The sequence below is a fragment of the Stenella coeruleoalba genome, assembly GCF_951394435.1.
Source record: "Stenella coeruleoalba genome assembly, chromosome: 9".
Classification (NCBI taxonomy): Eukaryota; Metazoa; Chordata; class Mammalia; order Artiodactyla; family Delphinidae; genus Stenella; species Stenella coeruleoalba.
This window is the reverse complement of record NC_137155.1, coordinates 45947180-45973207: the sequence shown is the minus strand read 5'-3', so window position 1 is coordinate 45973207 and position 26028 is coordinate 45947180.

The following is a 26028-nucleotide window of genomic DNA, read 5'->3' as shown; positions in this document are numbered from 1 at the left end:
TTGCCTGTATGTATCATGACTTGTTTATCCATTCATCAGTTGATGGATATTTGGGCTGTTTCCACATTTTAGTTAGTTTGAATAATGCTGCTATGAACAAGTTTGTACGTGTATTTGTTTGAATATCTAAGTTCAATTTTTGGGGGGTATTTACCCAGGAGTAGAATTGATTGATCATACAGTAATTCTATGTTTAACTTTATGAGTTAAACTTTATTATCAAATTGTTTTCCACAGCAGTTGAACCATTTTATATCACCCCCAGCAAGGTATATCCTCACTAACACTTGTTATTTCTGTTTTTTTTAAATTATAGCCATCCTAGTGGCTGTGAAGCAGTATCTCATTATGGTTTTGACTTGCATTTCTCTAATCATTAATGATGTTGATCATCTTTTCATGTGCTTATTGGCCATTTGTATATCTTCTTTGGAGTAATGTCTGTTAATGTCAATTTTTAATGCTCATTTAAAAATTGAATTGTTTATCTTCTTGTTGTTGAGTTGTAAGAGTTCTTTATATATTCTGGATATCAGACCCTTATCAGATATATGGTTTGCAAATATCTTCTCCCATTCTATAGGTTGTCTTTTCATTTTCTTGATAATGTCCTTTGATACACAAAGGTCTTTAATTTTGATGAAGTCCAATTTTTCATATCTTTCAAACTTAGGTGCATCATACTGTTCAAATCTCCAATTTTTATAGCTTAAATTATTAATAAAAATCATAAAGACCAAATTACTAAATTTTATATCCTTATCTAGTTAGGATCTAAGAGAACGTCAATGGCATCACAATAACTAATATTTACTGACCATTTGCTGTATGCCAGGCTCTGTGCTAAGTATGTGATACACAGTATCTTATTTAATTCTCACAGCACCAACCACTAGGCATGGAGAAGTCAAGTGTCCTGGGCAAGGTCACACAGTTATTGCATAGAAGAGGCAGCATCAAACCCAGGCAGTTTGGTTTTACCACCTCATAACTTTTTCAAAAACGTTTTTGAATGTCCATTTGCATATGAAGAAGAGGCTAATGTTATCATTATGTCTTTGGTTGACATGTAGGGGAATAGGAAATTGAGTTTGGCATTTCAAAAACATCTGATCAAGGGAGGACCAAATCGTACCAGATCTCTCAGGTAATTTGACAGTAAGAAAAAGCTCTGATTATGTCATTTCTTTGTTCAAATTGTTTCCGTAAATAGACAATGTCTTCTGAATAATAAGCAAACAAAAACCAGGATTAATGAAATATAGTATGTGGCAGTGCTTTCAAATATGTTATTTTGTTAGAACTCTATAAGTAAGTATTGATATTTCAATTTTGCTAAAGAACCAGTTTTTAAAATGTTAGATTTGTCCACGAGGCCCATCTCTCCAAACTATTCAGCATATTCACAGGTTTCTATGATCTCAAAGGATCATTATATCTTTATATTCTCTACTCCCATTAGCATGAGTCAAGGAAGACTAGACTTTCTCTTATGCTCCCATGGCTTTGTTTTCTGTGTCTCTTCTGTGGGCAGTTGTCATTCTCCTGTGTCTACCTATACTTCAATGCTTAAGTGAAACATCAGTTCATCCTTCAGGTCTTCTCTGATCCTCCCAACAAGAATTCTCTTTCTCTCTTCTGAGACTTCATGACATGCTCTGTCTTTAGACTCCTATTACTGACTGCATTTGTATGATCAGAGGTGGATTTTCTCTCTTCTACTGGACCAAAGTCTCCTAAATTCTGAATCTTATTTTAACCCCATTGGTGCCCTTCTCAACATCTGATCCAGTGTCTTGCCTTTAATGGTTCACTAGAAATAAGAAATACCTCATCAACTGGAGCCAGGCCCTAGCCTAAACATTGGAATTCAGTTCTCATTAGTAAGAGCTATCATCAGTGCAGTTTAAGAGAATGATTGTTATAATTGAAGTGTATTTTGAAAATGTTTGTATTAAAATACTGGGTACTCCAGACTTCAGACAATACTACAAAGCTACAGTAATTAAAAGAGCATGGTATTGGCACAAAAGCAGACCTATGGATCAATGGAACACAATAGAGAGCACACCTATGGTCAGTTAATCTTCAACAAAGGAGACAAGAATATACAATAGGGAGAAGATAGTCTCTTCAGCAAGTGGTGTTGGGAAAGCTTGACAGCTGCATGTAAATCAATGAAGTTAGAACATACCCTCAAACCATATGCAAAAATAAACTCAAAAATGGCTTAAAGACTTAAATATAAGACATGACACCATAAAGCTAGAAGAGAACATAGGCAAAACATTCTCTAACATAAATCGTACCAATGTTTTCTTAGGTCAGTCTCCCAAGGCAATAGAAATAAAAGCAAAAACAAATAAATGCAATCTAATCAAATTTATAAACTTTTGTGCAGTAAAGGAAACCATAAACAAAATGAAAAGACAACCTACAGACTGGGAGAAAATATTTGCAAATGATATGACCAACAAGGGCTTAACTTCCAAAATAAATTGTACAAACAGCTCATACAACTCAATAACAACAAAAAAAAACCCAATCAAAAATAAGCAGAAGACCTAAATAGACATTTCTCCAAAGAAGACATACAGATGGCCAATAGGCACATGACAAGATGCTCATTACCACTAATTATTAAAGAAATGTAAATCAAAACTACAATGAGGTATCACCTCACACTGGTCAGAATGGCCATCATTAAAAAGTCTACAAATAACAAACGCTGGAGAAGGTGTGGAGAAAAGGGAACCCTCCTACACTGTTGGTAGGAATGGAAATTGCTACAGCCACTATGGAAAACAGTATGGAGGCTCCTCAAAAAACTAAAAATAGAGTTGCCATATGATCTAGCAATCCCACTGCTGGGCATATATCTGGAAAAAACTATAATTCAAAAACATATAGTTCCCTTATGTTCACAGCAGCACTATTTACAATAGCCAAGACATGGAAGCAACCTACATGTCAATCGACAGATGAATGGATAAAGAAGATGTGATATATGTGTGTGTGTGTGTGTGTGTGTGTGTGTGTGTGTGTGTGTGTGTATAATGGAATATTACTCAGCCATAAAAAAGAATAAATGCCATTTGCAGCTAATGGATGGACCTAGAGATTGTCATACTGAGTGAAGTAAGTCAGAAAGAGAAAGACAAATACCATATGATATCACATATGTGAAATCTAAAATACAACACAAGTGAACTTATCTACAAAACAGAAACAGACTCACAGACATAGAGAACAGATTTGTGGATGCCAAGGGGGAGGGGGTTGGGAGAGGGATGGATTGGGAGTTTGGATTAGCAGATGCAAACTATTATATATAGAATGGATAAACAACAAAGTCCTACTGTATAGCACAGGGACCTATATTCAGTATCCTGTAATAAATCATAATGGAGAAGAATATGAAAAAGAATATATATATATGTATAACTGAATACTTTTCTGTACAACAGAAATTAACACAACATTGTAAATCAACTATACTTCAATAAAATAAAAAATATTTGGTATTCATTCATTCAGTCACTCAACTATTTGTTGAATATGAATAAAACAGCAAATTCCTATTTAATGAAGCTTACAATCGTGTGTGTGTGTGTGTGTGTGTGTCTCTCTGTGTGTGTGTCTGTGTGTGTGTGTGTGTGAGAGAGAGAGAGAGAGAGAGAGAGAGAGAGCGCTAACATAAAAAAATAAACATATGTCAGTTAGTAGTAAGTGCTTGAATATAAAGAAAACCAGGTGCAGGGTTAGAGAATGATGCTGGGAACTGGGTGATGGGGAGTCTGGTCAGGAAAGTCCTTTTTGATAAGAAGACATTTGAGAACTATAAAGGAAGTAAGGGACTTAACTGTGGATACCTGGGGAAGGACATTTCAGGCAGAGAAAGAGTTCAAGGACTTGAGGCAGAAAGCTGGTTGTGTTAGAGTGGTGGGCGATGAGGTCAGAAAGGTAGGGGGAGGCCATGCTGTGAGGGTTTTGTAGGTCGTGATAAGGAGTCTGGAGATAACCACAAATGGGCAGGAAAACTAGGGGGCGGTTTTGAACGGAAGAGTGACATGATTTACCTGATGTTAAAGGATCATATAGGCTGCTGTGTCTGATTTCTTCATTGACTGTGTCTCCTCAATGGCAGGGGATGCCTTGCTTATCTTTTTGTCCCCAGTCACTAGTACAATCAGAGTCCTATTTAGTATTCATTAAATAAGTGCTCACTGGATAAACGTTTACAAGAAATACTGACTGTTGGAAGGGCTGCGAAAAGAGCTTAAAATAGAAAAGTTTCCCGAGTTATCACAACTCCAATAATACAATTTACTTCAGCAAAACATTCTAAGGCCTTTTGTATTTATTTATTCAGTGGAGAGTTGTTTTTCTTTTTCTCAATATTAATGCCCAAACTAAGGCTTTTCCTGCAATAGCTGAGAAAGTTACAGCTTTTCTTCATAAGAGTCTTATATAATTATAATGCTACACAAGTTTTGAATACTGGGCCAAGGGAAATACACTGGGTTCTAATCTTGGCTCTGTAATTCATTAGCTGTGGGACCTTTGAATGTGAAATAGTCACACATCCATTTGTTTGTGAAACACCTATTTGTTGAACACCCACTCACTGTCCTTGAAGTCAAGATGCTCACAGTCTGAGCAAGACAGATGTAGACAAAGATAAAGAACCCAGGGCAGTGAGCTGGCTGTGGTGGAGGTATGCATGGAGTGCTTTGAGATTAACCATCTTATCTCAAGTTCACCAGGAAGCTAAGAGAGAAGGGAATCGAAGGCAGGGGCATGTGCAAATCGCTGATCATATAGAAGAACATGGTGTGTGCAGGGACTTGAAAGGCATTTGGGAGGTGGCTGGAATAGAGTAGCAGAGGATAGGTCACTTTTCTCTGCCAGCATCTCTTGGGGAAGTCACACCTTACCCATTCCAAGTGGGCTTTGTGTGTTTTTTTGTCACTGTGCCAGGTTTGTGTGTTGTCACTGTACCAGGCTTGCTGGCCACAGGATTGGACAGGTCATCTAGGATGACCATTCATAGTGACTTAGCCTCCTGGACCCAGGCAATTTTCCCCTCAGTTTTATTGAGAAATAATTGACTTATACCACTGTATACATTTAGGGCATATAGCGTGATGGTTTGATTTACATATATTGTGAAATGATTACCACAATAGGGTCAGCTTACATCCATCTTCTCATATAGATACAATAAAAAGAAGAAAAGATAAAAGGAAAAAAATGTTCTCCTTGTGATAAGAACTCGTAGGATTTACTCTCTAACAACTTTCCTATATATCACAGAGCAGCCTTAGTTATTGTCATCATGTTGTTGACACTACACCCCTAGTACTTCTTTAACTTATAACCGGAAATTTGTACTTTTTGACCACCTTCCTCCAGTTTCCCCTGCTCCCACCCTCTGCCTCTGTAACCACAAATCTGGTCTCTTTTCTATAAATTTGGTGTGGGTTTTCTTGTTTGTTTGTTTGTTTTGGTTTTTTGTTTAGTCTCTTTTTTTAGATTCCACATATAAGTGAGATCATATAGTATTTATCTTTCTCTATCTGACTTATTTCACTTAGCATAATGCCTTCAAGTCCATCCATATTGCCATTTTTTTATGGCTGAATAATATTCCATTGTATATATATACGCCAACTTCTTTACCCATTTATCCGTCAATGGACACTTAGGTTGTTTCCATGTCTTGGCTATTGCAAGCAATGCTGCTATGAACATGGCGGTGCAGATATCTTTTCAAGTTAGTGTTTACATTTCCTTCGGATATAGTCCCAGAACTGGAGTTTCCGGATCACAGGGTGGTTCTATTTTTAATTTTTTTAGAATTCTTTGTGCCGTTTTCCATAGTGGCTGTACCAAGATACATTCCCATCAACAGTGCACAAGAGTTCCCTTTTCTCAACATTCATGCCAGTGTCTGTTATCTCTTGTCTTTTTGATGATGGCCATTCTAACAGGAGTGAGGTATTATTATGGCTTTAATTTGCATTTCCCTAATGACTAGTGATGTTAAGCATCTTTTCAATTATCTGTGGGCCTTTTGTATATCTTTTTTGGAGAAATGGTGATTCAGGTCCCTTGTCCATTTAAAAAATTGGGTTATTTGGGTTTTTTTTGTTGTTGTTGTTATTGAGCTGAATGAGTTCTTTTCTTTTTTAAGATTTTTTTGATGTGGATCATTTTTAAAGTCTTTATTGAATTTGTTACAATATTGTTTCGTTTTATGTTTTGGTTTTTTGGCCCCGAGGCATGTGGGATCTTAGCTCCCCAATCAGGGATCGAACCCACACTCCCTGCATTGGAAGGCAAAGTCTTAACCACTGGACCACCAGGGAAGTCCCTGAATGAGTTCTTTATATATTTTTGATATTAACCCCTTATCAGATACATGGTTTGCAAATATTTTTTCCCATCTGTACGTTGTCTTTTCACTTTGTTGTTGGCTTCTTTTGCTGGGCAGAAGCTTTTTAATCTGATGTAGTCCCACCTGTTTATTTTTTTATTTTGTTGCTTGTGCTTTATGTGTCAGATCCAAAAACTTATTACCAAGACCCATGACGAGGAGCTTTAGTTCCATGTTTCCTTCTAGGTCTTTCATGGTTGTAGGTCTTACATTTAAGTCTTTAATCCATTTTGGGTTAATTTTTATGAATGGTATAAGATAGGGGTCAAGTTTCATTCTTTCACATATGGATATTCAATTATCCGGGCACTATTATTGAAAAGACTGTCTTTTCTCCATTTTGTATTCCTGGCTCCTTTGTCAAATGTTAGTTGACCATACAGTCAACTTGGGTTTATTTCTGGGCTCTCAATTCTGTTCTATTGGTCTACTGACCTGTTTTTATGCCAGTACCATATTGTTGTGATGACTATAACTTTATAGTATAGTTTGAAATCAGGAAATGTGGTGCCTCCTGCTTCGTTCTTCCTTCTCAGGATTTCTTGGTTATTTGGAGTCTTTTTTGGTTCCATATAAATTTTTGGAGTGTTTTTTTTTTTTCCTACTTCTATAAAAAATACCAACTGAAGTCTTGATAGGGATTGCATTGATGGCTTCTTGTAGTATTGATATTTTAACAACATTCATTCTTCCAATCCATGAACGTGAAATATCTTTCCATTTATTTGTGTCTTCTTCAATTTCTTTCATTAATGTCTTGTAGTTTTCAGAGTAGAGATCTTTCATCTTCTTATTTAAATTTATTCCTAAGTATTTTATTGTTTTTGATGCTATTGTAAACAAAATTTCTTTCTTTTTTGTTTTTTTTTTTTCAGAAAATTTGTTGTCAGGTGTAACAGTCCTGTGAAATTCACTTAAGGACACTGGGGGAGAGTATCTCTTCCTTCTGATGAAGAGTTGTAAGAATGTGAGTTTGGGTGTGACTATAGTTGTGTTTTTGTCCGAAAGGTGAGAACTTGTTGGAGAATTAATCACAGCACTGAAGGAAGGAAGTTTAAGAAATAGGGATGTATATTTGTATCTCTGTCTATCTGTGAGTGTCTCTGTATGTTCTATCTATTATCTATCCATCCAGAGAGAAAGAGGAAGGACAGAGAGAGAGAGAAAATGACATAAGTTGAGCTTCTGGGTCCAGTCAAGATGAAATCATCCATGTCTGCAGGTTTCCTAGATTTATGAATCAATAAAAGTCCCCTTTTTATTCTTGATAGCTTAAATTATATATCTGTTGCTTGTAGCTAAAAGACTTCTGATGAAAACCACAGTTGTAGAAGACAAGACTACAGAATTACCTTCAGTTTTCTAATTTAAAAAACTTGGGACATTGGTTGGTATCTGACAAAAGCAGTTTATTGTCAGGACACCACTGTTCTGAGTTAATAACTGGGACACTTCTCACTGAAGACACCTCTGGGGTCTATATTCATTCTTTTTCAGATTTTGGCTTATTTCTGCAATCCTTTCCATGTCCCCTTTCTCCTTTGCTTATGCATAATTTTTATTTCCTCTGCTTGTACATAGTCTTCAGTATACGTAGGGTTGCTCCAAATACAAGTACATCAGCAACTTTAATATGTCCATCTGACTTCCTCTTTACTCTTCATTTAAATAAAACATTATCAAGCCCCCATTATGTGCCAGGTACTGTTCCATGTGCTAGGCATACAGTGATAAACAATATAGGCAAGGTCCTTGCCCTAATGAAATGTACTTTTTGATGGGAGAAAAGGTCAATAACCAAGCAAAGACACTAATAAATAAGATAGATTGTGATAAGGCCTATGATGGGAAATAATAGGAACTGAATAGAGAATAAATGGGGGTGCAAATCACTTCTGATGGATGATCAGTGAAGGCCCTTACTGTAAAGGTGACATTTAAATTAAAAATGATTTCAAACTAAGCATTGCAAAGAGTTGAAGGCAGAATATTCCAGCCAGAGGGACTAGCAAGTGCAAAGTCCCTGAGACAGAGAGAGCTTGATGGGCTCCAAGTACTAACAGAAGGTCAGTGTGGCTAAAGGGATTGGTATGAGTCAGGTTGGAGAGGGATGCAAATTTCAGATCATGCAAAGCCCTGGAAATCAGTACAATGAGCTCTTTTTTTTTTACTTTAATAAACAGTATTATTATTTGTAGTATTTACACACATACTCTTCCATGGTAATGTTAAAGTTACCATTTTCTTCAAATGCCCCTCAAAATAACACACTCTGCCTTCCTAAGTAAATCTTGGAGGGGAAATTCACTGAAAGTGATCAGCTCATGACTGGGTCCCAAGTCTCTCTCTTAACTTTTTTTTTTATAACATCTTTACTGGAGTATAATTGCTTTACAATGGTATGTTGGTTTCTGCTGTATAACCAAGTGAATCAGCTGTACATATACATATACCCCTATATCCCCTCCCTCCTGCATCTCCCTCCCACCCTCCCTATCCCACCCCTCTAGGTGGACACAAAGTGCTGAGCTGATCTCCTGTACTATGCAGCTGCTTCCCACTAGCTATCTATTTTATATTTGGTAGTGTATATATATCCATACCACTCTCTCACTTCGCCCCAGCTTACCCTTCCCCCTCCCCGTGTCCTCAAGTCCATTCTCTATGTTTGTGTCTTTATTCCTGTCCTGCCCCTAGGTTCTTCAGAATTTTTTTTTTTTATTTCCTATATATGTGTTAGCATATGGTATTTGTTTTTCTCTTTCTGACTTACTTCACTCTGTGTGACACACTCTAGGTCCATACACCTCACTACAAGTAAGTCAATTTCGTTTCTTTTTATGGCTGGGTAATATTCCATTGTATATATGTGCCACATCTTCTTTATCCATTCATCTGTCAATGGACACTTAGGTTGCTTCCATGTCCTGGCTATTGTAAATACAGCTGCAATGAGCATTGCATTACATGACTCTTTTTGAATTATGGTTTTCTCAGGGTATATGCCCAGTATTGGGATTGCTGGGTCATATGGTAGTTCTATTTCTAGTTTTTAAAAGAACCTCTGTACTGTTCTCCATAGTGGCTGTATCAATTTACATTCCCACCAACAGTGCAAGAGGGTTCCCTCTTCTCTACACCCTCTCCAGCATTTATTGTTTCTAGATTTTTTGATGATGGCCATTCTGACCAGTGTGAGGTAATACCTTATTGTAGTTTTGATTTGCGTTTCTCTAATGATTGGTGATGCTGAGCATCCTTTCATATGTTTGTTGGCAATCTGTATATCTTCTTTGGAGAAATGTCTATTTAGGTCTTCTGCCCATTTTTGGATTGGGTTGGTTGTTTCTTTGTTATTGAGCTGCATGAGCTGCTTGTAAATTTTGGAGATTAATCCTTTGTCAGTTTCTTTGTTTGCAAATATTTTCTCCCATTCTGAGGGTTGTCCTTTCGCATTGTTTATGGTTTCATTTGCTGTGCAAAAGCTTTGAAGTTTCATTAAGTCCCATTTGTTTATTTTTGTTTTTATTTCCATTTCTCTAGGAGGTGGGTCAAAAAGGATCTTGCTGTGATTTATGTCATAGAGTGTTCTGCCTATGTTTTCCTCTAAGAGTTTGATAGTGTCTGGCCTTACATTTAGGTCTTTAATCCATTTTGAGTTTATTTTTGTGTATGGTGTTAGGGAGTGTTCTAATTTCATTCTTTTATATGTAGCTGTCCAGTTTTCTCAGCACCACCTATTGAAGAGGCTGTCTTTTCTCCATTGCATATTCTTGCCTCCTTTAACAAAGATAAGGTGGCCCTATGTGCGTGGGTTTATCTCTGGGCTTTCTATCCTGTTCCATTGATCTATCTTTCTGTTTTTGTGCCAGTACCATACTGCCTTGATTACTGTAGCTTTGTAGTATAGTCTGAAGTCAGGGAGCCTGATTCCTCCAGCTTCGTTTTCCTTTCTCAAGATTGCTTTGGCTATTCAGGGTCTTTTATGTTTCCATACCAATTGTGCAAATTTTTGTTCTAGTTCTGTGAAAAATGACATTGGTAGTTTGATAGGGATTGTATTGAATCTGTAGATTGCTTTGGGTAGTAGAGTCATTTTCACAATGTTGATTTTTCCAATCCAAGAACATGATATATCTCTCCATCTGTTGGTATCATCTCTAATTTCTTTGATCAATGTCATAGTTTTCTGCATACAGGTCTTTTGTCTCCTTAGGTAGATGTATTCCTAAGTATTTTATTCTTTTTGTTGCAGTGGTAAATGGGAGTGTTTCCTGAATTTCTCTTTCAGATTTTTCATTATTAGTGTATAGGAATGCAAGAGATTTCTGTGCATTAATTTTGTATCCTGCAACTTTACCAAATTTATTGATTAGCTCTAGTAGTTTTCTGGTAGCATCTTTAGGATTCTCTATGTATAGTATCATGTCATCTGCAAACAGTGACAGTTTTACTTCTTCTTTTTCAATTTGTATTCATTTTATTTCTTTTTCTTCTCTGATTGCTGTGGCTAAAACTTCCAAACTATGTTGAATAATAGTGGTGAGAGTGGGCAACCATGTCTTGTTCCTGATCTTAGTGGAAATGGTTTCAGTTTTTCCCCATTGAGAACGATGTTTGCTGTGGGTTTGTCATATATGGCCTTTATTATGTGGAGGTAAGTTCCTTCTATGCCTAATTACTGGAGAGTTTTTATCATATACAGGTATTGAATTTTGTCAAAAGCTTTTTTCTGCATCTATTGAGATGATCATATGGTTTTCCTCCTTCAGTTTGTTACTATGGTTTATCACATTGATTCATTTGCGTATACTGAAGAATCCTTGCATTACTGGGATAAACCCCACTTGATCACAGTGTATGATCCTTTTAATGTGTTGTTGGATTCTGTTTGCTGGTATTTTGAGGATTTTTGCATCTATGTCCATTAGTGTTATTGGCCTGTAGTTTCCTTCCTTTGTGACATCTTTGTCTGGTTTTGGTATCAGGGTGGTGGTGGCCTTGTAGAATGAGTTTGGGAGTGTTCCTCCCTCTGCTATACTTTGGAAGAGCTTGAGAAGGATAGGAGTTAGCTCTTCTCTAAATGTTTGATAGAATTCGCCTGTGAAGCCATCTGGTCCTGGGCTTTTGTTTGTTGGAAGATTTTTAATCACAGTTTCAATTTCAGTGCTTGTGATTGGTCTGTTTATATTTTCTATTTCTTCCTGGTTCAGTCTTGGAAAGTTGTGCTTTTCTAAGAATTTGCCCATTTCTTCCTGGGCAAGGTTGTCCATTTTATTGGCATATAGTTGCTTGTAGTAATCTCTCATGATCCTTTGTATTTCTGCAGTGTCAGTTGTTACTTCTCCTTTTTCATTTCTAATTCTATTGATTTGAGTCTTCTCCCTTTATTTCTTGATGAATCTGGCTAATGGCTTATCAATTTTGTTTATCTTCTCAAAGAACCAGCTTTTAGTTTTGTTGATCTTTGGTGTCATTTCCTTCATTTCTTTTTCATTTATTTCTGATCTGTCTTTATGATTTCTTTCCTTCTGCTAACTTTGGGGTTTTTTTGTTCTTCTTTCTCTAATTGCTTTAGGTGTAAGGTTGGGTTGTTTATTTGAGATAGGATTGTATTGCTATAAACTTCCCTCTTAGAACTGCTTTTGCTGCATCCCATAGGTTTTGGGTCATCGTGTTTTCATTGTTATTTGTTTCTAGGTATTTTCTGATTTCCTCTTTGATTTCTTCAGTGATCTCTTGGTTATTAAGTAGTGTATTATTTAGCCTCCATTTGTTTGTAGTTTTTACAGATTTATCCCTGAAATTGATATCTAGTCTCATAGCCTTGTGGTCAGAAAAGATACTTGACACGATTTCAATTTTCTAAATTTACCAAGGCTTGATTTGTGACCCAAGACATGATCTATACTGGAGAATGTTCCTTGAGCACTTGAGAAGAAAGTGTATTCTGTTGTTGTTGGATGGAATGTCCTATAAATATCAATTAAGTTCATCTTGTTTAATGTATCATTTAAAGCTTGTGTTTCCTTATTTATTTTCATTTTGGATGATCTGTCCATTGGTGAAAGTGGGGTGTTAAAGTCCCCTACTATGAATGTGTTATTGCCCATTTCCCATTTTATGGCTGTTAGCATTTGCCTTATGTATTGAGGTGCTCCTATGTTGGGTGCATAAATATTTACAATTGTTATATCTTCTTCCTGGATTGATCTCTTGATCATTATGTAGTGTCCTTCTTTGTCTCTTGAAATGGTGTTTATTTTAAAGTCCATTTTGTCTAATATGCGAATTGTTACTCCAGCTTTCTTTTGATTTCCATTTGCATGGAATATCTTTTCCATCCCCTCACTTTCAGTCTGTATGAGGACAATGAGCTCTTGAACTCTGAAGAACCTCTAAAATTTTTAAGCATATAAGTGACATGATTTATTTACATTTTATAAAGCTCACAATGGCTGTCGTGTGGAGAATGGATTACAATGGGGCAAGATTGGAAGCAGGCAGACCACGTTTGAGGATATTGCAAAGTAGGCAAGAGATGATGGTAGCTTGGGCCAGAGGGTGGGCAGTAGAGTTGAAAAGAAGCAGATAGACTAAAGCTATCAATAGAACTGGAAGAGCTTGCTGAGAGATTGGATGGAGGGAAAAGGAGGACTCAAGGATGACTCCTACGTTTGGCTGAACAAACAAGTGGATGGAAGTGCTCTTTACTGAGATGGAGAAGACAGAGAAAGGGGCAATTTGAGAAAATGTCTCAATAGATCTATTTTAGAAATGTTGAGACTCAGTATGAGTTGTACAACAAGGTCTGTATTTGACAAATTACCTTACCTCTGTTGAGAGATACATCAAATTGGCCCAGTTCACCTTTTAGAGTCTGGTCACACTAGGTCATTCATTGTCTAGCTTATGGTCTGATTTCCTTCCATTAAGTGCTTCCACCTTTCCAATCAGGTGAGGCCATGGAGGGATGTACGTTCATGTAATCCAATTGATAGTTCTGGTAAACACACCCATACACAGTGATAAAAATGTCTGCCTATTCTATCTCACAGGGTTATTATGGGGGTTAAATGGGGGATTCGGTAGGTAAAAGCACTTTGTAAACTCTAAAGGTAATGAATTTAAAGGACTTTGAAAGCTGTTTAATTTACCAAAGCTAACATTTATACCAATTTTACTAAATCAGTTGAGAAATTATAATAAACTTTTATTTAACCAGACTAGTTATTGCCAAATGCCCAGCAAAAACTCACTTACTTTTGTGCATAGTGGAATGTAATTTAGCACAAAGGCTAAATTGGGTCCATACAACTCCGAATAACAACTTGAGAAGAATTACTTCATATTTATTGAGGAGTAAGTCACCTCTAACACTCTTGCCAGCCTGGTGTTGTGTTGGTACAAGGCCCATTTATCATTGGTACTCTAACATCCTGGTAAAAGTGAGAGTAGTTGCTTAAAACAAGAATAAGGAGTTGTTTCACCACTTGTCCCTCCCTTTCAGACCACTATCCTGGAATTCAGCCTTCCTTGCTGCTAATCTGTGGCCTGAATTCCCTTAGGTCCAACCTTCTCTCCAGGGCTTGCTTCATGGGCATGTGACCTGTGCCACTGCACATGGCCCTGTGCCCAAAAGTGCCCACACTTGTTTTATTTCTCTGCTGTCTCTGTTTTGAAATTCTTAATTTTATCTTTGAACTTGTGTTTCATGCATGAAGTCTGATGGGACAATAAAGCATGCACTTGAGCAGAGGGGGTATGTGCAGTGTAAGTCCCATGCTTCCTAGCTGTCCCATTTGTAGGCAGTGTTCACAATGACCCGTGGGCACGGAACTCTGGTGCACTCATGCAGCATGGGAGTTCAGCGAAACTCAAAGCAAGTATAAGGTAAGTGTGTTACATCAAGGACTGAGCGGCAGAGCTTGTGGGCAGGGTGGTATGCTAACAGCTCCCCAAACCACACTTTCTGTTTAAAAGAGAACTTGTGTCATACACAAGAAGGCAGCAGTGCTGTTGTAGGAAACAAAAACAACCTGGGAAGCCTATCATATCTTCTTTTCCTCATATTACCCCTCTGTGTCAATGACTTATGCTGAACATGATGGCACAGAAGGAAAGGGAAATATGGGGCAACCCAGAGTTCCTTTTCCTTTCAGTCTTATTAGTAAGCTGAAGGTAGAGTATGTTGGTAGAATATATGCATATCAAGAAGTAAAATAAAATAATTAAGATAGTTCTGTTCAGCATTTTCACTATTCTGGTAAGAACAACATACCTATGCCTATAATGAGTTACTTTAACAGATTTAACAATATTTTATAATTAGGATGGTCCCTTTTAAATTAGTGACTTTGAAATTAAATTAGTCACTTTGAAGTGACTTCAAATTAGTATTCTCTTATGGAATCAAAATGGTCCTTCACAAATTCTAAAGACACTGTTAATTTGCTTTATAGATTCTTTGTTTATTGACAATTTGAAGTTGTAAATCACCTTATTTTAAAATTAATGAGGTTTAATTTCAATTTTACTATACTCTTAATTACTTAATGAATCACCAAAATGGAATCATATAAAAAAACCTACATCTATAACATCTGTTGGAAGGAAGACTCCTTCCCTACTCCAGTGGAGGGAATTCTACTTGGGAAACACACCTGTATTCCTGCCCCCTCCTACTGCTCCCTTGAGGAGTGCCTTAATCTTATTCCTGAGTTTGGAAAGTGAAGTTGGACATGTAAAGCCAACTCTTTCCTCTCTAGCATACAACCACCAGCAGAAGCACATCTTTGGCTCAGCTCCTTGGTTTATGCCAGCAGTTTTCCCAGGTGATGTGGTCCAGACACCGGGTGGGTAAGTTTTTCTAATTCTGGGGTTTAGTTCTATTAGGAAGCCTGCCTGTCTGGATAGAAGCCATACTCCTACAACAACCACGTTCTCTAATATGATGTTTTAAACAGTATTAAATTTTGTTAATTCTTTAAAATATTGAGGTAATTTCCCTTGAAAGTGTAGTAAAATCTGAATTGAATTCTATTAATTTAAAATAAAGGTAATATGAGTTCTAATCCACCTTACTCTTTTGACTTATTTCTTATTTGGTTCAGAACTCAAGAGGGTAAGGGAGAGTACTAGTTATTGGGCATCTTGAATTCCAACAAGGTCCATACTGTTACCTCTAATATTGGTGACAACTTCAGGAAAACTATGAGATGAGATAGGATTAGTTGCCTTCATTTTTGTTTCCACTTTCATGTTCCTTTTTTATCCTTTGTAGTTGGTATAATGGCTTAAGCTTAGAAGAGTTTTGCACAATGCTCCCAAGGAGAAAAATAAAGATAAAGTAAGTGAAGCTCTGAAATATGCCATGGGGTAGACAGACCAGGGCCTGTGGACTTCTGAGAGGAAAGGCTTGCACTTTCCTCTCCCAACTTTTTGTAGGAATGAGGAGACCAGAAATAGCAAATTGGTTCCGTGAAATATCTCAGCCTCAGACTTGGTCTCAGTCTCAGTCAGATTCAGCCACTGTCTAGAGGTGGAGGGAATGTTCTACACAGAATTTACACTGAAAATGGAAGGTCCAATATTAGAACAATCATATTATCTTAGCTTAAATTTACTCTTTGGCAAAGTCAAGCTTGTCAAGTTGTCCTAAGATATTTTCTAAGATCTATTATGAAAAGTAATCCTCATTCCAGCCTCGTTCATCTCCCTGCAACACAAAAAGCTACAAATGAATCACCCAATTCCATCACTTTTTAAAGACAGTCTCTATCAGTAAACATGGAAATGAGAATAAATTCCAGAATTATCCTCCATCATCCTGTTAAATCAAATTTTCAAACAAAATTGATTTGGCTTTTAAAAGTCTTTGAATTTAAAATTTCACAACCAACTTTTCTTTGGCAGAGAAAGCTCTGTAAGGACTAATGAGCTCCAGATAGCTTTGGGGGTGGTCAGCGGGTGCTCCATGGATTCTGTAAAGTCCCACCTTGGGTTTCCTCTTTTAATGATATCCAAAATAGACCCATTTATCTATTTTTAAACTTTCTAAAATTAGCAAGAGAAAAACAGAGTAGCAAGCCAGAGCCATAGGCTACTTCATTACCTCAGTTATTAGCCTGACAAAATAAATGACTTTCCATTAAACTGCAGTGACAGCAAAGGAGGAAGGTTTAGAGGTCAATAGCTCCTGAGATACATATCCCTAAATGTAGCAGTTCTCTAGGGACTGTTGGAATTAACTGCTGACAAGCTAATTGCTCTTATTACCTAATTAACCAAGTCTTGCTTCATTAGTAGCTTGTCGCAATTGGACAACATTTTCAAGGATATAAAGATCTACCCAATAATAATTAGTAAACAACTGAAATGAAACCAGCCTCCACTTGTTGACAAGATTAATTGAATAATTATTGTTTCATTGAGGAGAAAAAGAGCAAGGAAATGTAGCTAGGGAAACTGCACCAGTCTTTCCTTGGGCACAATTTCCTCAGAAACACGTGAAAGCTTTCTATTAAGAAGTGCTGCTGAATCTGATCGACCCAAAGAATCCCAACATGGAATGTAATATTGAATTTGTTATGATTTATTGGGTTTTAACTATTTTTTCAATAAAGGGTACTTTTTCATATATACACTTAACATTTGTATATATCATTTAAAACACTAACCATATGGATAGATTTTAAACAGGTATCTAACAGATGCTCTACACAAATATAACTTTGCAAAACCTAATTGATTCAGTGAAGCAAATTGTACGCTGAAACAACTTTTGGCAAATATTTCAGAACAGTGTGTTTGGTTTAGTTTGACTTAACAGCTGTGATTTTTGAAATTGTTTAACTGATTCTTGAGTACTGAGAGCAAAAGACAAAAATTTACAACAAACTTCCATGAAAATTCTTTTTTTGTATGGCATAATTAAGCACTAGTGTGGATTTTAAAGTCTGAAAATTGGTCACTGTGGATGGTCCGTGATTTCTTTGTACTTGAGCCTGTTTCTTTCTTGTCAAAAATGATTTCAAGCACACAGCTCAAACTGTCAGTAAAAAAAAGAGTCCTGGCTGTCTTGGACAGGATAGTTCTCTCTGGAGACTTGATAGACTGTTAGTAAAAACCCATTTTAAAAGGTCTGGAAATTTGCCGACCCCTGTATCAGTGGGAAATAAGATCTCCCAGATGACTACGGGGATGTCTACCTGTCTTACTACAGGAGGAAGAGGGGACTCTAACACTTTCTTCCAAAATAGGCTGACATTACTGGGCAAGCTTGAAAGCCGAGGGGAAGCTTGGAGCAGGGAATCTAGAATTTGGGTGTTCAACTACCTCTAAGTGACAACTTTAAGAAGCTTACCTAAGGGGAATTTACTTTATTCCAACAAGTTATACCAAGGCAAGGAAATGGTGACAATGTTAATCCGAACAGTGGCAGCAGCCGTTTAATAAGCAATTGGTAGTGCTAGGGACTGTACATGCATTATTGCAGTGAATCCATGCAAGGATCCTGCAAGTTTTCTCTTCTCCCCAGTTTGTAAATGAGGAGACTGAGGTCAGAAAAGCCAGGTGTCCTTTAGAAAGTCATACAGCTGCTGAATGGAGAAAGTAGGAATTGTTTGGTGAGAATGTCAGCCAAAAGGCGATCTATGAGAAGCAAGGTTATATAGAATATAGATGACCTAGAGTCAAACAGTATGATTTGGGGAGAAGAAAAAAAATCAAGGGGGCAGGGAGGGATAAATAAGGAGTTTGAGATTAGCAGATACAAACTACTATATATAAAATAGATGAACACAGGCCTTCCCTGGGGGCACAGGGGTTAGGAATCCACCTGCCAATGCAGGGGACACAAGTTCGATCCCTGGTTGGGGAAGATCCCACAGGCTGCAGAGCAACTAAGCCCGTGCGCCACAACTACTGAGCCTGTGCTCTAGAGCCTGCGAGCCACAACTACTAAGCCCATGTGCTGCAAGTACTGAAGTCCGCACACTCTAGGATCCGCATGCCACAACTACTGAGCCTGTGTGCTGCAACTACTAAAGCCCACGTGCCTAGAGCCCATGCTCCGCAACAAGAGAAGCCACCGCAATGAGAAGCTGGTGCACCGCAACGAAGAGTAGCCCCGGCTCGCCGCAACTAGAGAAAGCCTGCATGCAGCCAAAAATAAATAAAATAAATCAAATCAAATCAAATCAAATAGATGAACAACGAGGTCTTACTGTATAGCACAGGGAACTATATTCAATATCTTGTAGTAACCTATAATGGAAAAGTATATGAAAAAGAATGTATATATATAAAACTGAATCACTTTGCTATGTACCAGAAACTAACACAACATATAAAATGTTTTTATAAACATTTTTAAAATTTTATTTAATTTTTGAATTTTATTCAAAATTTTCTTTATACAGCAGGTTCTTATTAGTCATCGATTTTATACACATCAGTGTATACACGTCAATTCCAACCGCCCAATTCATCACACCACCATCACCACCCCTCCGCAGCTTTTCCCCCTTGGTGTCTATACATTTGTTCTCTACATCTGTGTCTCAACTTCTGCCCTGCAAACCAGTGTACCATTTTCCTAGGTTCCACATACATGCGTTAATATACGATATTTGTTTTTCTCTTTCTGACTTACTTCACTCTCTATGACAGTCTCTAGATCCATCCACGTCTCAACAAATGACCCAGTTTCGTTCCTTTTTATGGCTGAGTAATATTCCATTGTGTATATGTACCACAACTTCTTTATCCATTCATCTGTCGATGGGCATTTAGGTTGCTTCCATGACCTGGCTATTGTAAATAGTGCTGCAATGAACATTGGGGTGAATGTGTCTTTTTTCGTTTTTAACATCTTTATTGGAGTATAATTGCTTTACAATGGTGTGTTAGTTTCTGCTTTATAACAAAGTGAATCAGTTATACATATACATATGTCCCCATATCTCTTCCCTTTTGCATCTCCCTCCCTCCCACCCTCCCTATCCCACCCCTCTAGGTGGTCACAAAGCACCAAGCTGATCTCCCTGTGCTATGTGGCTGCTTCCCACTAGCTATCTATTTTAATTTGGTAGTGTATATATGTCCATGCCACTCTCTCACTTTGTCACAGCTCACCCTTCCCCCTCCCCATATCCTCAAGTCCATTCTCTAGTAGGTCTATGTCTTTATTCCAGTCTTGCCCCTAGGTTCTTCATGACCTTTTTTTTTTTTCTTAGATTCCATAAATATGTGTTAGCATACGGTATTTGTTTTTCTCTTTCTGACTTACTTCACTCTGTCTGACAGACTCTAGGTCCATCCACCTCACTACAAATAACTCAATTTCATTTCTCTTTATGGCTGAGTAATATTCCATTGTATATATGTACTACATCTTCTTTATCCATTGATCTGTTGATGGACACTTAGGTTGCTTCCATGTCCTGGCTATTGTAAGTAGAGCTGCAATGAACATTTTGGTACATGACTCTTTTTGAATTATGGTTTTCTCAGGGTATATGCCCAGTAGTGGGATTGCTGGGTCATATGGTAGTCCTATTTTTAGTTTTTTAAGGAACCTCCATACTGTTCTCTATAGTTGCTGTATCAATTTACATTCCCACCAACAGTGCAAGAGGGTTCCCTTTTCTCTACACCCTCTCCAGCATTTATTGTTTGTAGATTTTTTAATGATGGCCATTCTGACCCATGTTAGGTGATACCTCATTGTAGTTTTGATTTGCATTTCTCTAATGATTAATGATGTTGAGCATCCTTTCATGTGTTTGTTGGCAGTCTGTGTATCTTCTTTGGAGAAATGTCTATTTAGATCTTCTGCCCATTTTTGGATTAGGTTGTTTGTTTTTTTGATATTGAGCTGCATGAGCTGCTTTTACATTTTGGAGATTAATCCTTTGTCAGTTTCTTCATTTGCAAATATTTTCTCCCATTCTGAGGGTTGTCTTTTTGTCTTGTTTATGGTTTCCTTTGCTGTGCAAAAGCTTTGAAGTTTCATTAGGGCCATTTGTTTGTTTTTATTTCCATTTCTCTAGGTGGGTCTAAAAGGATCTTGCTGTGATTTATGTCTTAGAGTGTTCTGCCTATGCTTTCCTCTAAGAGTTTGATAGTGTCTGGCCTTACATTTAGGTCTTTAATCCATTTTGAGTTTATTTTTGTGTATGGTGTTAGGGAGTGTTCTAATTTCATACTTTTACATGTACCTGTCCAGTTTTCCCAGCACCACTTATTGAAGAGGCTGTCTTTTCTCCACTGTGTATTCCTGCCTCCTTTATCAAAGATAAGGTGACCGTATGTACATGGGTTTATCTCTGGGCTTTCTATCCTGTTCCACTATAAACATTTTATATGTTTATATATATACAACAAACAAAATCAACTATATTTCAATTAAAAAAAATCAGTTCATCTGGGCTAGTGCATTGCAATTTCACATCTCACTGAGAAGCTATGTTGTTCATGGGCCCAGGGCTTAAATTTGTGCTCACTAGGAACTGAGAAGTGCTTGTGATATCTTTTCTTTGTCTACACTAATCTCCATCCTCAGATGGAAGAGCTTTCCCGGCTTCTACATTAAGAGCAGCAATGGCAGTGGTTCAAGGCAGCCTCACAGACAAGTAGAAGCTGAATTTCAGTAGATGGGGCCCCAACTGTTAGAGCAAAGCTTAAAAGGGGTGAGGGACAGAAAAAATTGTAGCTGGCAGGAAAGTCCATGTGCTGGAGAGGAAAGAACAATAGACTGGGAATCAGGATACCTGGGTTCATGCTGGCCTTGCCTCTCTGATTAACCCTGGTGAAATCATTTCAGAGCCATGTGATTCTCAGCCCAGGTGGAACCAGATGACTCTCTCTCAGTAGCTGATTTTAGTCAACACAAGTATGCGAGGGCAACAGGCACTTAGCTGAGGAAGTTAAAGGACTACCATGCAGAGGTCAATCCTACACAGTAAAGACTGCTTTTGTCCCCAAATGCCAATAACATCTTCACTGAGAAACACTGAGCCCAACCTCCAGATTCTCCATTTGTACATGGAGGGAGTGGCATTTCCATCTTGAAGTCCTTACTAAGAAGGTCAGGTCAGTGCAGCAGGTGGGCTTCTGGTGGGGCTTTGCGACATGACCAGAGCACATCCAAGTGGCTCTGTTTTACATCTTGGGTTTTGGGGTGAGCCTTCATTTGAGGAAAGTATTCTCTGATTTAAAAGAAGTTTGAAAATCAGTGGATTAGAAGACCGTAAAGCTGCTTTCTATTGTGGGTATTTGTGAGTAGAGGAAACTTGAGGCCGAAAATGAGAAATAGGAGTTCTAATGGGAAAAGGAGTCAAGTCTGATAAGATCTGGGAGAACAAATGACCTGGCCCGGCTGCACACTGAGTCTTTGATTGGCTGACAACCCCATGGGTCACAGCCTTAGAGTGGTTTGACATCACCCTTTCAAATGCAGCTACAATCTCACTGGATTAGTGGCTAGAACTGGAAGATCCTCCCTCAGTCTCCTCCTCATTGTAATAGGATTCGGAGAAATTCTTGTTGTAAGTGCACCCTGTTACAAAAAGTTTTATGCAAATCAAAATTTAAAAGTTGAAATTCATGTTCAGTGCAAAGTAGGAGCTTGCAGTAATTCTCCCCTGGAAAGTGGAGAATCTTTCTTTAATGCATGTAATTACCTGCTAGCTGCTTTATCTATTTATATTGTATTTCCTTAAAGTGGTGGATGGTCATGTTACTTATGAAAGCCCACGCATTGCTGGGTTGCCCTTCAAATAGTTCATTCCAAACAGGCTACCTAAAGGGGAATATGTCTTTTATTTTTCCTCAGAAACACTTCAGAAAAGAGAACTAAGAAAATGGAAAGTGATCTTGAAAATGGATAAATGTAAGAAATGAGTGAAAAATTTTTATTATCTACAAGACAATATCTTTCTCTCTCTCTGTCTCTCTTTCTTCCTTTCCTGTGGTAATTCTTCTCAGTAACAGGATATGAATTATCAAAATATCATACAAAATTGATCATATGTTCTGTCTCTTGCAGCTCTCCAGCAGAACCGAGGAAACTAATTCCATTTAGAGGCTGGAGTGTTATACTAGCAGTCATTGTTTGTAGGTGAAAGTTTAAAAGGCCACACTGTACAGAATAATGTAAATAAAGAAGTAGACATAAATAGAAAATGCCCATCTATGCAAGCACGGGAAAGTATTAAGGGTTTGGTGTCTCTCAGAGCACTCTGTATATGGTGCTCCATGAGGAAGTGTAAGGCAGGTGAAGTGTTATATGCTGTCCTTGTTTATGATCCTACTAGGGAAACAAGATGTAGCCACATAGGAGAGATAAGAAACACCACAAGGTGGGGTATTATCATTCAGTACATTTATTGAATACCTCCTAGGGGCAGCATGATATGCTTGGAAGTAAGAAGTAGTACTGCCAATGTGGCTTAGTAGTACTGCCAAATTCTGCCCATGGCAGAATTTGAGTTTGGGCATGCTGGTCACATGGTGAGGATGTGGTTGTACCTCAGAGAGCAAGCTGCAGGTAATAGAAGAGGCAGTTACATGCTGGGCTCTGCTCCCTCGCTCCTATCTGGAAAGTTCCTTCCATCATTCACATCTTTCCTCAACCCTACATTTGTTGATACGACCAGACAAGAAATGCATGTGGGAGAGGGACCAAGTTCCAAGTGTCTAGAATGACTGCTAGTGTTCTTCATGTCCCCCAGGTTTCCAAGACTTTCATAGGGAGGGAATGTTGAGTATGACACAAAGCCTCTGCATGGCCAAGCCTGCCCAGTCTGCCCTATTGTTCTCAGCTTTGGACAAACTCAAGTTCTTTTGGCTTGTGAGCTGATTGCAGCATGGCCACCCCAGGGGCATGTGTTAGAGCCTGTTGGATTGTCCCTGGTTGCCTCATCAACTATCCCAGTGCTTGACCCTTTTGGGACCTAACACAGGTGCTCTGAGAAGTTGAATTTTGCACTAATATTCTTGTTCCTTATACAGAGAGCAGAGAGGCACACAAGTCTTTCCTCTGTCCTGGAAAGACTTGAAATAAGACAGAGTCAATAGTTGCATTTTCAGGGAAACCCATACAGTATAACCTCCCCAGGCTCCCAGAAGGGCAATCTCCCTTATCAGCTCAGTAAGCCCAAGAATCTGTGTTCCAGCATTAGAGCTTTTTCCATTTAACTTAAGACTCTATTTTTGGTCAAAATGAAGAAGCTTTAGGAAGTGGTTACAAATCTTACAAAAAGAAATAACATGTGAAGACTTGGCTTTACTGTGAGACTGTATTTATCAGTTATTCATACCTTAGCAAGAACTATTTACTCTTTCCTCTTAGAGCAGGTTTGCCTTCCACCCTTTCTCTCATACACACACATGCACACATACATGCACACACACTTTAGTTTGGCTGATGGGGTACTCACTGCATGGTTACCAACTCTTCTCAGGACCACCTTCACCTCCCGAATCCAAATGAGACATTCCCTGTGCATTCTTTCTTTCGGGACAGGAGGGACAAACCCAAAAACACAGGATAACCTTGGCCTGAGAGACATGTTGAAGTTGCCTTCGTACTTTCCAGCTGCAGAATATGTCTGCGTGGTTACTAAGATGCTGAATGAGCTGGAAATCACAAAGAGAAGTCTAAGGATTGGGAACTCCAAATGGACATTTTGACTTCTGCAGTGTTTTCCAAGATATGTTTTATTTGTGTGACATTGTTCAGAAAATTATATTTCTGTTGACAATTGCATGGAAATATTTGTAAAATTTAACAATGAAATTGATTGGTTTTAATGGCATACACACCCCCATGTCCCTGGGAGCTCATTCTCTCCGCAAAAGTATTGTTGAAACATGGGGCATGTTTCCAAAAGGAGTGCTAGACAGTGCTAGAACTTGCAACAGAAGCTAGATAGATCAAACTAGTGTGTGTTAACAGTTAATTTTGCCTCTCAGCACGTGCACACACGCACACACACCCCTTTAAGTATTGGGTTAATTTACTTATAGCACCTTAGCTAGATCTTGCTTTTTCATCAGATTCTTGCTGCAACTGCTAGCTGGGTTCCCAGGACCTGTGGGAGCCCCATTAGCTGCCTTTCCATAGCTTCCACACAGCAGGCCAATCTATTATTTTATCAGCATCATTCAACCTCACAAAAAGATCTGTTTCTATGTGGGCAGATACTCTAAGTGCTGATTTCAGACCAAGGCCTGCTGCTCTGTTAGAGTTTTCTCTCCATATGCCTGAATGCAGAGCCCCAGAAATGAGGAGATGAATGGCAATGCAGACCTCAGCTCCAGCAGATGAAATAACTGCTTCACAACTTTCATTTGCACAGAGGTCAAAAACAAAGAGTGAAAGTGGGCCCTCAGTGAAGAAATATAAGTGTGTTATAAAATATGCTTTGCTATAATAAGAGGAACAACCTGGATTGACACAAGCAGATTTTGTCCTCACTGATTTTTTTTTTAATTCACATTTTTTAAGAGAGCAGCATGCACTTGGTTATGTCATGCTTTCCAATTGATTTCTAGCTTTTGAATAGATTTTAATTAAAATTTTTTTTGTGTGGATTCTTGACTTCTTTGCATGGTGACCACTCTTTGGTAGAAATTGTAATTAGGTAACTATGGATTCTAATAACTTGGGCTCACAGAATAGATGTCAACTATATACGTTCTTAATTGTTTGAATATGCTTCCCTCTATCCAGATCAGCTTAACCTGTTGCTGAAGGGCCCTGGGGTGGGGATTAGGGAGGTGAGGGGGTGGGGAGTGAGAAGGCTAGCAGCCTTCAGCTTTTTCCTCATTCTAGCACCCCAAAGTGGAAGGAGCTGCGGGTTTAGGAGGGCGAGTTCACTTCCCAACAAGCCCAGGTGTCTCCAACTGTTTGCAGCTTTCTTTCTTTAGAATGTGGATACTTGATGCTTCTTTATTCTGGTCAATTTAAGGGCAAAAATATGAGGTCACCTTTTCATGTTGCCAAATTATTTGGGAATCTTTTCATTTCTCTAGTTTTAAAAATCAGAACATTTTAAATAGCATTAAATACACCCGTTCCTGAGAGGTTTGCTAGAAATTGCTTTTAACAGTTTTTGGTATGGTGCTTTTTATGGGAGAAAGTCCTTTTCTTGGTCCTCTTTTTCAACTTCCTTCTATAGTTAAGCTATTAATTTATTAATATTCTTCATCCCCTTTAAACTTTTTCTTTTTCTTGAGGTATAGGTCACATATAGAAAAGTGCAAAGATCTTAAGCATACAGGTTGATAATTTTTACATACGTATAAACACAGGGAAGCACCGCAGAGAATAACAGATATTTCCAGCACCCCAGTAGGCTTCCTCATTCCTCTCCCCAAAGTAACCATTATTCTAAACACTATCATATATCAATATATCCATTTTGTTTGTTCTCAAACTTCTATAGATGGAATCATCCAACATGTGCTCATTTGTGTCTGGCTTCTTTTGCTCATTAGGTTTCTGAGATTCATCTATTGGCATGTAAAAAGTTGTTTGCAAATACATAAAGAGTTACTGAATATATTATCTTTCTACCAAA